Genomic DNA, 12,859 nt, shown 5'->3' with positions numbered 1-12,859 from the left:
GCTCATGGGTGTAGCCTAATTGCTATCATGTCTTCTATACACTTCACAATAGAGAAGAGGAGAATCTTGCTCTCCTATCTCTATCTATCACATATAAAGAGAAGCTGCAGCAAAATGGAGGAGATTATACAGCAGTAATGAGCAGTGTAGCTGAGAATCCAACATTGTGGTGAGATATAACTCTTACCAGCAGCTGCTGAGTCACATCTGTGTGCCTGTATCTCTAACCTATCAAATGTAAGTTAGTAAGAATTAGGGTACAGCTAAAAGGGAGTATGACTTCAGGATCAGACTACACAGAGTTTGTTTGTAGTCTGTTACCATAGAAACATATAGGAACTTTAGACACAAAACCATTTTTTATTTAAGGCTATTTGCAAAGTTGCTACATTTTTCATTTTAAATGCATTGAAACAATAAAAAAAAAAATGGTTGCAAGGGAAAACTGAGAAATTGGACCATTTTTCCCCATAACTTTAGATTCTCTTATCTTTCATTTTTTATACCACATAGAATTCCCTAACATATATCTCCCAACACATTGAGTTCTAAAATTATGACTGACCGAAGCTCTGGCCACAGCCCAGACTCCACCATGTAAAAACCACCATTTCCTGGCATTATGTTGCTTTTGCATAGTCCTAGCCCACTTAAATCCAAAAAAGGATTATTCCAAGATAATATTGGAGTTTGGATTGTTAAAATCATGCATTGATGATTATCCATTTATCAGACTCACATAACTATACATTTGCATTGAGTATCACTGAGCACAATATATTTTATTACATGTGAGTTCATGATGTTTATATAAAAAATAAAAAACTTTACATTTGTTTTGTAGGATTTTATAAAACCCAGGAGATACATTAATAGTGACAGTATTTGTTGGCATTACTGTCAGGTCCAGATGGCGATTTTAACATAAACCTACTATAACCCCTCTGAGACCCTTTTGGGCACTTCTTTTGTGTTGAGCTTCCTGTGTAATGACAAATTAGCGTGTGGATAAATTGGCAAGCCTGATGATTTTTAGCAAGGTAAGGGAAAATCTAGAAACCGCAGGAGATTGTGTTCTAAGACTTTCTGAAAATGCTTGGAAGAGAGCCATAATGTATATACACTAAGTCTATGCCTGAGATGTATCCAGTGGTGTATTTCAGATAAAATTATAATAGGAAACACAAAGAAATAGAATCATCACAAAGCTGCTGAGCTTTACCTCTATCAAGATATTAAAGCATTATAATCAAAATAGAACTTTTTATATAGTGTTTAACCCACATTCTATAATCCAAATGGATTGATCACTGAAACGGATTTATCATTGAAACGGATTGATCATTGTTCGCATTATCTTGAAAACTTAAAGAGGTTTGTAAAAAAAAGTGAGCGGCTAGAAAGAGCATCTCTCACTCTCGAGAACCTAAAATGTCCATGCAAGACACAGACATGATTTCGCAGCAATTTACAGTACAATACAAGTGGTTATTGTTTTCAAAATCCCATCTATATCTAGAAGAAAAATCATTATTTAAATACCTTGATGAACTTTATTATTTACCCTTGAGGATGCTGCTGAAATGAAGGGTGATGCGCATGGGGTTCCCATACGGTCTTTGGACCCTTTCCTTTATTTTCTATTCATTCAAGTAAGTATTTGTACTTGTACCTACACATGCACTTTATGCATACTTTTTTGTGTTCTATCCAAATTGAATGTGACATTTATAAGCACTTTTGTATTTATTCACATCACTATGCACTTTTTGGTTATATTATTCGCTTTAGTGTGTGATTTATATAAATTTGGGTCCTTATACTATATAAATCTACAAATTTTGGTGGGATCACCTGTGGGATAGGACCATTATATAGAAATGTTTCCTAGTCTTTCCAGTTTTTAATTATGTTTTAACTTGTTTGATCTTTAATGTTAATTTGCTCTTTTTTGATACAATAAAGAATATATGATTTATGCTATTTTGGTTGAGTGCCTTGTGGATGCCTTCTTCTTCCATCTCTTTTTTTTCAATTTACATTTGTATTTTTGGCATCATAATGAGCACCCCAGTAAGTCATGTCATCATTCTATGATATATAGAGGTGACGTCTATCTTTTCTTTTGTCTTGTTCAGCAGCGCAGGCGACTAAACAAATGCAATAGGGAACCGAGCTTCTGTACGGGGATATGTGAGAAATTCCATAGGTCAATTTATTGAGAATTTTGTTTTTTTATCATTTTAGGCTGAATTAATTGTTTATTTTATTCCCACCTTTTCTATCCACTATGAGGGTATGTTCACACGGCCTATTTACGGACGTAATTCGGGCGTATTAACCCCCGAATTACGTCCGAAATTACGGCTTGAAAGCGTTGACAAACATCTGCCCATTGAAAGCAATGGGCTGACGTTTGTCTGTTCACACGAGGCGTATATTTACGCGTCGCTGTCAAAAGACGGCGCGTAAATAGACGCCCGCGCCAAAGGAGTGTCATGTCACTTCTTCAGACATAAATAGAGCCGTTTTCCATGGACTCCATGGAAAACCAGCTCCAGTTACGTCCGTAATGTACGCGGCGTTCAAGCGTCTGCACATGCCGTTACGGCTGAAATGACGGGGCTGTTTTCTCCTGGAAACAGCCCCGTAATTTCGGCCGTTACGGACGCTGCCGTGTGAACATACCCTTAGGGTATGTTCACACGAGGTCATTACGTCCGTAATTGACGGACGTATTTCGGCCGCAAGTACCGGACCGAACACAGTGCAGGGAGCCGAGCTCCTAGCATCATAGTTATGTACGACGCTAGGAGTCCCTGCCTCGCTGCCGGACAACTGTCTCGTACTGAAAACATGATTACAGTACGGGACAGTTGTCCGGCAGCGAGGCAGGGACTCCTAGCGTCGTACATAACTATGATGCTAGGAGCCCGGCTCCCTGCACTGTGTTCGGTCCGGTACTTGCGGCCGAAATACATCCGTCAATTATGGACGTAATGACCTCGTGTGAACATACCCTTAGGGCTCGTAGTAACAATTGCTCGTCTTCACACTTAGCTCCTTGTGACCGCTAATCACCGAGCTGTCTCGTTGATTGCCGCACGTTTACATGACCCACGTTGTGCTGTGCAAGTGGACCCTTAGTCTGTGACACTTTGGGACACATAAAAGGTATTGGAATATATGGGCTATTTCAGTTTGAGTGCCACAATAATCCCAGTGAGATAATGGCTAAACCATAATTAAATTGTAACATTGTAACGATGAGGCTTAAAACAATCAGAAAATTAATTAGAAAAAAAATAAAATAAACACAAAACAAACATTCCTGTATTATCTATGAAATATTGTTAAATAAAGGAAAGCACACACACAACAGCGCAAGGAATACACAGAACCGCGACCTTAGAGGTTTCTTAATCATTTATAAACTTGTGCCAGTTTTAGACGTGATATTTGGAGAACATATGCTTCTATTTTTTAACATTTATTTCCTTTGCTGGTTTTTCGCACATTATATTTCTGTTGAACATTGCAACTTTGAACAAAGTCAGCTTAGCTGAAAAGAAAAACTTATCTCCACCATATACATTAAACTCAAGTAGCTACAAAATAGGGAAGGGACATATTTCAGAACTTAAAGAGGCTCTGTCACCAGATTTTGCAACCCCTATCTGCTATTGCAGCAGATAGGCGCTGCAATGTAGATTACAGTAACGTTTTTATTTTTAAAAAACGAGCATTTTTGGCCAAGTTATGACCATTTTTGTAATTATGCAAATGAGGCTTGCAAAAGTCCAAGTGGGTGTTTAAAAGTAAAAGTCCAAGTGGGCGTGTATTATGTGCGTACATCGGGGCGTGTTTAATACTTTTACTAGCTGGGCGTTCTGATGAGAAGTAACATCCTCTTCTCTTCACAACGCCCAGCTTCTGGCAGTGCAGACCTGTGACGTCACTCACAGGTCCTGCATCGTGACGGCCACATCGGCAGCAGAGGCTACAGTTGATTCTGCAGCAGCATCAGCGTTTGCAGGTAAGATCGACTTACCTGCAAACGCTGATGCTGCTGCAGAATCAACTGTAGCCTCTGGTGCCGATGTGGCCGTCACGATGCAGGACCTGTGAGTGACGTCACAGATCTGCACTGTCACAAGCTGGGCGTTCTGAAGAGAAGAGGATGTTACTTCTCATCAGAGCGCCCAGCTAGTGAAAGTATTAAAAACGCCCCGATGTACGCACATAATACACGCCCACTTGGACTTTTACTTTTAAACACGCCCACTTGGACTTTTGCAAGCCTCATTTGCATAACTACAAAAATGGTCATAACTTGGCCAAAAATGCTCGTTTTTTTTAAATAAAAACGTTACTGTAATCTACATTGCAGCGCCTATCTGCTGCAATAGCAGATAGGGGTTGCAAAATCTGGTGACAGAGCCTCTTTAAGCAGTGAGGCAAAAATGAAAATCGTCTGTATTGTAGCTAGAAGTCTCGCTATGAAGGTTCTGGGCTTGGTAATTACAGTTGTCAGAAGAATTGTGAAAACACTTTGGAAATCAACAAGGAAAATAAACAGCGTGATCCAGATGGTATTCAACACGGGGGTTTGAGATGAGTTTGGATTAATCAGAGGTAGGTCCCAGCAAGAAAGAGAGCACATGATCATAATGCAGCAATAAATGTTTTTATTTATTTGCTATTTTTATAGGTAATTAACCCCAAAGGTACCGATAATCACAGCAGACACGGCTGGTGTTAGGTTTACTGTCTTGTAAAATCCTCAGTGTTGTTTTCTTATCTCACCCTGATGTCCATATTCAGTTGGATTGCAGCTGCTATAAAGTGAGTTGCATACGGCTTATACATGAAAACAGAATCACAGCATTGAAGACTTTACAGTACTGCTAACCTGGGACCAGCCGTGTCTTCAGTGATTATCAGAAAATTTGCGCCATGGAGGTTAATTAACTGTATTGCAGACTTACCGAGAAAGTTAAGTTTTGCGTGAATTTGGAGGTACATTTTAAGTGGCGATTTATACAATTTTTATCACATAAACTCTCCTCCGAAATTCTCCTTTTAAATTTAGAATTTTAGAAAAATGTAATTCTAAAATGACTATTTTTGTAAAGTTTCAGGCAAAAATAAAAATTATATTTTATCCAAGGTGTTGGGTGGTCTCCACCCCATTACCTCAGTCAGGTCCTCTTTTATGGACACATGATTGTGTGATCTTGTTGCATCAGTGCTTTATCTGCTAAATCACATCATTGTCAATATTGGTCCTTATTTTTCAAAACAGTCTGAGTTCACACCGGTGATGCAAATTTGATTTTTTTGTTCCGTAATAGGAGCAAAAAAACAAAAACGGAATTCAAAATGTAACAGATCTGTCACACGCTGGAAACCAATGGCACCCGACAGACCCCACTGACGTATAAGGAGTTCCGTCATTTTGACAGGAGGAATAGTGCATTATACGACACTATTTTTCCCATAAAATATGACGGAATGTGAACGCAGATGTGAATACGACCTAACAGAAAAACTGGCTTTGTTGCTCTTAGCAACGAATCAAAGCTAAGCTTTCATTTCTTAAACTGCTCTGGAAAAACAAAAGCTGCTGTGTGATTTATTATTATTGGCATTAGCGCTTATTTTTTTGTTAGACTGTTTTGATAAATGCAGCTCATTGTCATTGGGTGCATAGTTTTATTGGTAAAATGGGGCACATAGCACAATAAAATTACCGTAACTCAAATTACCGTAAGCATGTTGGACACCTTTCTGTTTCTTATGCCCCCTTATGACCATTACATGTTTATGCCAATAATAGGTGTCAAAAATTATCACACGTCTTTAATAAATTTGGTGCATTTTATGACTCATCGTAGCATGCCTTTTACTTTTAAAAACTGGTGATGCAGATGTAAAAAGGGCCTAAAACACATAATAAAGTTGATGCACACCATGTACTGTAGTTTTTTTTTTGCTTAATCTTCTTCTGCATTACATTTTCCACACTGTAGCCTGTAAGGGGATGTAGTCTTCTCCATGAAGGGTTATGTAGCAAGGTTTGGGGTTTGACTCTATGTGATTTGATCTATCAGTTTTGCATAGAACCAGGCTGCTCCTAAACATGGGACCTGATTTGCTCAAAGCTTATACGTATAGGTGTAAAACCCCATACTGTGAAGAGGTATAACAAGAAACATTGTTGACCCAATCACTTATGTGTGCTTGTGTCCTGAGTGAGAGCTTAGCGCCATTTTTACTGGAAAGTTACTTGCTACCTTCTTTTGTTGCTTCGAAATTATATTGCACCTTATCTCAACAATAAAAACCAGTTTGGCATCTATCATTTTGATGTCTAATAATATAATATGCCTATAATACATCAAACACAGACCTTCAAAATAGTACAAACAAATTAAAGCACTGTGGTGGAAAGCTTGTTATTAGAGGGGTTTATTTAATATTGATGGCCTATTCTTAAGCGTCAATATTTGATTAGTGGAGGCCCCACCACCTGGGCCCCTGCCGATCAGCCAAAGAAAGGGCCATGGTGCCCCTATCAGCTCTGCATCCGCTTCATTATTTACTAAGGCAAAGCTCATCCAAATAGGTGACTGGGCCTGGTACTGCAGTTCACTACCATTCAAGTAAATGGAACTGAGCTGCAGTACCAGGCACATCCACAACTGTAAGTATAGCGCTGTGCCAGTATGAACAATGAAGGGGACTCAATATCCATGTTTGTAGGTACAAGTCTTGTTTTATTTGCTTTAAATCTTCTAAGCAACACTTAAATATTTTTCTTCACTATCTTAAAAAGGATCTGCCATAAACTCCAAAAAGTTAAATTGCCGCCATACATTGATCCCTGCCTTCCCCCAGAGCCTTCTTTTTTTTGTCTCTCTATGTTCCTCCATTCCCCGGCAATCAGCCCCCTTCATTTCTGTAGCTAATATGTTAATAGATTAATACATTGACAACTGGGCAGTCTCCACCATCCAGCGTCAATGTGGCAATGTGGCAGTAACCTAAGTAGCTTTACAAGGTATTATGGCAATTTAACTTTTTTCGGGACATGAAAGGTCCTATTTAATGGTTGACACAGTGCCATAAGGAATGGGTGCAATCCAAAGGGACCACAGTAGAAATGTATTCTCAAATTATGTCTAGAACAAGAAACCCCTATTATTTTAATTACAATCCTGAAGTGATGAAGTAAGTCTGGCGAGCATAATATAATAAAAATGAATAGTAAATGTTTCAACAGCACAAAGATATCATAAAATAAAAAAGAGAAATGAGAAGTCATGTTCTGCTGTTTTATAAAATGTTACAATTAAGAAAATACATTAACAACTATAGAACTGCCACAGGCAATAAAGCGGTCTGGAAAGTAATACATATGGCGAGAATATAGTGCTAAATATATAGAAACAGTATATTGTAACCATGTCACATCTCTGTTTCTATAGAGAGGGTTGTACAATACTAAAGATGATCTGCAGAAGTGACAGGTATATGCAGGGCCGGCCATCGGGTGCTGACGCTGCCGTCGTCACGGCATCACTGTCCATATTTGGACAGTGATGCCAGGAGGAGAGAAGGAGTCCCAGACAGAGCGGTAGTGGCTTTGCTCCGGGACTCCGTCTCTAGGGAAGCAGAGACGGAGAACCCACGCAACGGAGCCTACTAAGTCTGTGTCGCCCAAGGGCCCACATAAATCTTGAGCCGGCCCTGGGTATATGTGACCACTTTGTAAATGGCAGGAAAACATAACCTCAAGGGTTATCAACCAGATGCTAACATAGGATGAGAGAACAACATTTCGTTTAATACCTGGATTACTTCAATCACTGGTTTCCTGAGAGACATTTGGAAACTGTTCAGTGATTTTCGGCTGAAAGGAGGAGATCATGAATTGTTTTGTTTCAGACAACATGGCATATTTTTACTTATCTGATTCTCTGCTTGGCTCGGGACCTTTGACAATCTGGACACTAGACTAATGAATAACTTACAGCAGCTTTAAAGAAGATCCATCCTCCTCATCCTAAATCTATTGACTATCATTATCATAGACTGAATAGATTATACAGGGACTATGTACTGTATTTGTTTCTACATCACAATAACATTGAGAGAATAAACCATTGCTTCTGATGTCATTCTGTCTTTGCATATGCTCAGTGATTAAAGCGGATGTATCAACTTAATATTCTGCCCTACCGTACGTAAGGCTAACATTTTTCAGCTGCAGGTCTGTGCTCACAGTAGCCAAAACGGAACACAAAATGTGTGCCATTTGGCTATTAGGAGTGCTGAAAGAATACAACGGACCCATAGTTATGAGTCTGGCGTATTTATGAGAAAAGTCTGAGACGCTCCCGACACCTGTAATTACACGTTAACACAAAGAAAGTGAATTGTAAATTGTAAGCTTAATGGGCAGGATTTCTGTCATTTTGTCTCATTGTTTGTTTTATTAGTTGCGATTACATTATTGTTTTTCTACTTCCTCGATTGTAAAGAGCTGCGGAATATGTTGGCACTATATATACTATTATCATTATTATAGCTTATAGACAGGCTACGGGGAAACCAAAGAGAATTTTAATTTCCTGCAGCTTTCTTCCCCTATGTTCAGATTTTTCTTGCTTACAGTAAGTGTGACTTTGCCATATTAAGTATATTAGTAAATTGATGATAATGTAATTCCGTAAAACTGTAGTTGGACCAAGGTACTTCAAAACCTGAGCCCCATTCTAATTGATATGTCAGAGAAACCTTCTACACGATTATGAAACGCCTAAGGGAAAATAACAAAAGAAGTTTGCAATAAATGCATTATCTATTAGATGCTTCTAAGTTAAGATAAAACACAATTGAAAAATACTAAATAGTCATCTCATGTGAGCGTGCCCTTATTGTATACTATCGTGCATATATATGTGTGTGTGTCTGTGCATGTCTGTGTTTATACATGTGTGTACTGTATATGTCTGTGTGTGTTTATATGTATGTGTTTTATGTTAAGTGTTTGTCTGTGTTTGTGTATCTGTTTATATGTGTGTGTTTATATGTATGTGTAAGAATATATATATATATATATATATATATATGTATACTGTATGTATATATGTATGTATGTAAGTAAGTATGTATGTATGTACACAGGCGTAACTATAGGGAGTGCCTACAGGTACCTCACTACTGGTTCCTCTTGTACATTAGAGGACTGCAGCACATTATTTATGGGTCTTGTGACAGATTTTACTTTTAATAATAATATAATAATAATTTTTATTTATATAGCGCCAACATATTCCGCAGCACTTTACAGTTCAGGGGGTACATTGTACAGATAAAATCAGACATTACATATTGACAAAACTAATTTACAATTCAAACAAGAGGAGTGAGGACCCTGCTCGCAAGAGCTTACAACAATCTATGAGGAAATAAGCGAGACGCAAAGTGTAAAAAATGCTTGTTCAGTACAATGGTCCAGCCATCTTTCATACATATGGGGTGGTACACATAAAGCTGCATGAGCCGCTCACCAGCCAGTGTCTGTGTATGACAGACATGAAGTGCATTAAGGTGCAGAGAGTATGGGGGATACTGCAGAATGAAGGGGCCTCATTACTAATGTAAAGGGGGGACAGGGAAAGGAATTAGATTAGGGAATGTTATAGGCCTGTCTAAAAAGATGTGTTTTGAGGGCATGTCTAAAACTGTGGAAGTTGGAAATAAATCTGATTGTCTGGGGTAGCGCATTCCAGCAGACTGGTGCAGTACGAGAAAAAATTTGGAGATGGGAGTGGGAAGTTCAGATTATGGCGGATGTTAATCTGAGGTTGTTGGCAGTTACGTAAAGTGCGAGTTGGCTGGTAAACTGACATGAGGGTCTGGGAGCAAATGGCCCAAGAGCCCTATGAGCTATTGTGTGTGCGTGCATGTGTGTGTGTGTATAGCTGTGATTTTATGTATGTATGTGTGTGTGTTTGTGTGTGTATGGCTGTCATTATATGTATGTGTGTGTGTCTGTGTGTATGGCTGTGAGTATATGTATGTATGTGTATCTATGAGTGAGTGTGTGTGTGTGTGTGTGTGTGTGTGTGTGTGTGCATGTGTGTGTGTGTATGGCTGTGATTATATGTACGTGTGTGTTTGTGTGTATGGCTGTGATTATATGTACATGTGTGTGTTTGTGTGTATGGCTGTGATTATATATATGTATGTATGTATGTATGTATGTATGTATGTATGTATGTGTGTGTGTCTATGTTTGTGTGTGTGTGTGTGTATGGCTGTGATTATATGTATTTATATGTGTCTGTGTGTATGAGAAGGTGTGAAGAATTGATTCACTTTTACATAGAAATAAGTTACTATTAGTTCTATTGCTTTCCATTTCTATAAAAATAATTTATTTTTCTTTATATTTTCCGTTTAGAATCCTATAAGTCATCTGACAAGGACCTGGCACATCACATATAACATCTATACAGATCAGTTTGTCCTCACAAATAAAATTAATACCAAAGAAGGATTTGATTTCTTGGTAATTCCGGCGGCTTCTCAGTAATTACAATTAACAAGAGATTAGATATCTTTTAATAGAAAAGAAGTTGACTTGGTTAAGCCCAGCATTTTAAAAAGGCAGACAAGAGAATTGATCCTGACTGCTGGAGCCAACGTTATTTCGTTTTGGTTTTTTTTCTTGCCTCTGTTATAAAGGCTAATGAAGAATAGGAAAACCATTCCACAAATGAAAATATGAAACTTACAGTTTTGTTTCTAATGCAGAACATAAAGCACTGGAAACAGAGGGAGGGCCAGGGGCTATATGAGCCCATAATCGTGTTCACAGGGCCCTGGAAACTTTATATATCATAGATGTCTGTTTATTAACATCAAGCGCTTTCATTTTATGCTGATATGTGTTCAATAAAAATCTGTTTATTAAGCCGCAAGAACTAATAAACTGTTTGCAAATGCACCATAAAAATCCACGTCTGCCAGTTTTGAGAGGATTACACCAGGTTACAGATGGGAAGTGAGGAAATTACATATTTAACATCACTTTCCATTAATTGTCAATCTATTGTTCATGTGCCTCATTGTCAGGTAAAAATAATAAATAGGGACAGGGAGGCGAGCACATACTGTCTCTGCCGGCGAAACACATTATGCAGCTGTTTCTGCTTTTAGGTAAATAAATTATTCATCTACTCCCGGTTCTTTAATAGTTTACCATTTTTCCTAACGATAAGAAAAGGTAGAGAAAAAGTTCAACTAGAAAGTGTAGGCGATATGTATAATTAGATGATAAGGATACATTTGTCAGGTTTTATTATCTGTAATGTAATCAGAAAGTTTGACAGGAGTTGTCTCCTTCTGGGGAAGATAGTTTTATAAGTACAGACTGGATTGGTTGCAAATGATGAAGATGGGAGAGAGAGAGAGAGAGAGAGGGAGAGGGGGAGAGAGAGAGAGGGAGAGAGAGAGAGAGGGAGAGAGAGGGAGGGAGGGAGGGAGAGGGAGAGAGAGAGATTGATTGATTGATTGATTGATTGATTGATTGATTGATTGATTGATTGATTGATTGATTGATTGATTGATTGAAAGATAGAGAAGTCAAGGTGTAGGGAACCAATTTCCCTTATAGCAAGGACAGAATGATTGTAAACGACAGGAAATTAAACCATCCATGAGACAAAGAAGATCAGGCAACTATCACTCATAAATTGAGCCTAAGTCTCAGTAATGGGGGGGACTGTTGAACCTCTTTAAGACTGGGTACACATAATGCATTTTACAAAGTGATTTAGCTATAAACCTATGACTAGTAAATTTAAAACCGGATTACAGCTGAAACACTTTGTAAAATGCATGGATAATGAAAAAGCATATGCGTTATTTACATACAATTTTCTCCTCAACAATTCAAAAACGCAACGCGTGAATCCACTCTTAAGGCATTGTCCAGGATTAGAAAAACATAACTGGTTTCCTCCCAAAAACAAAGCTGCACCTGTCCATGTATTCTGTCTGATATTGCAGCTAAGCTACATTGACAAGAGTAAAGGCCCTTTTACACCGGCCGGTGTAGCGAGCGCCGATCAACGAGACATCGTTGATCGGCGCTCGCTTGCTCCTGTCACACACAGCTATGGATGGGGGGACGAGTCCACTGGAAATCTTGCTCGTAGGTGGCGTAGATTTATTTTTGTGGTGCACAGATAGCAGAAGATGTGACACATTTTTGGGTGGCCTGCACCTCTCAATAAAGACTTTGCATCTTACTTATACTAAGACTGGAATATGAAACATTAATCTTATTAAATCTTCCCTAAAAAAAGTTTTATGGAGTATTTTTAGTGCTACTAGGGGGAGAACCAAGAAACATGTTTACCGAGATCCATTATTAAACTATTAATTACAATAAATATATATCGCAGTTGTGTAGGAAGGCAGACAATATGATTCCCAGCAGCATAAGGCTCATGTTCAAGACCTTCACGCCAAATGAGCACATTTTTTGTACATGTTCCAGTATAACTTTCATAGCTCAACATGAACACAAAGCGCACACATAGGTATAATTAAAAAGGAAAGCATTTTATGTACAAAGTTTGACAATTATTACCGATATTCGGATAAGCTGATCCTTAGTATAAAAGTGCATTATTGTAAAAAATATTGTGTGATTTTTTTTCTTTTAGCAGATCCCCAACAATCACGACTAAACAGGTCTCCGGGCATAATATGAAATATAAGATGCCTCTATACCTTTTCTGCCATACAGCAGAAAATCATAAAAACTCATAAAAGAGTA

At 38.3% G+C, this 12,859-nt stretch overlaps 1 protein-coding gene and 1 long non-coding RNA gene across 5 annotated transcripts in view; one reads left to right on the top strand and one right to left on the bottom strand.

Moving 5' to 3' along the window:
* DPP6 (dipeptidyl peptidase like 6) overlaps window positions 1-12,859 on the bottom strand; it is a 1,261,161-nt gene that overhangs the window by 338,930 nt on the left and 909,372 nt on the right. The window lies entirely within an intron of this gene.
* LOC142652021 (uncharacterized) lies at window positions 8,210-11,029 on the top strand. Its single transcript, XR_012847762.1, has 2 exons — window positions 8,210-8,450; window positions 10,475-11,029. It is a non-coding gene; the product is annotated as an uncharacterized LOC142652021 (long non-coding RNA).

The sequence above is a fragment of the Rhinoderma darwinii genome, chromosome 5 (assembly GCF_050947455.1).
Source record: "Rhinoderma darwinii isolate aRhiDar2 chromosome 5, aRhiDar2.hap1, whole genome shotgun sequence".
In the NCBI taxonomy this organism is placed as follows: Eukaryota; Metazoa; Chordata; class Amphibia; order Anura; family Rhinodermatidae; genus Rhinoderma; species Rhinoderma darwinii.
This window is presented reverse-complemented; position numbering and strand designations above follow the sequence as displayed.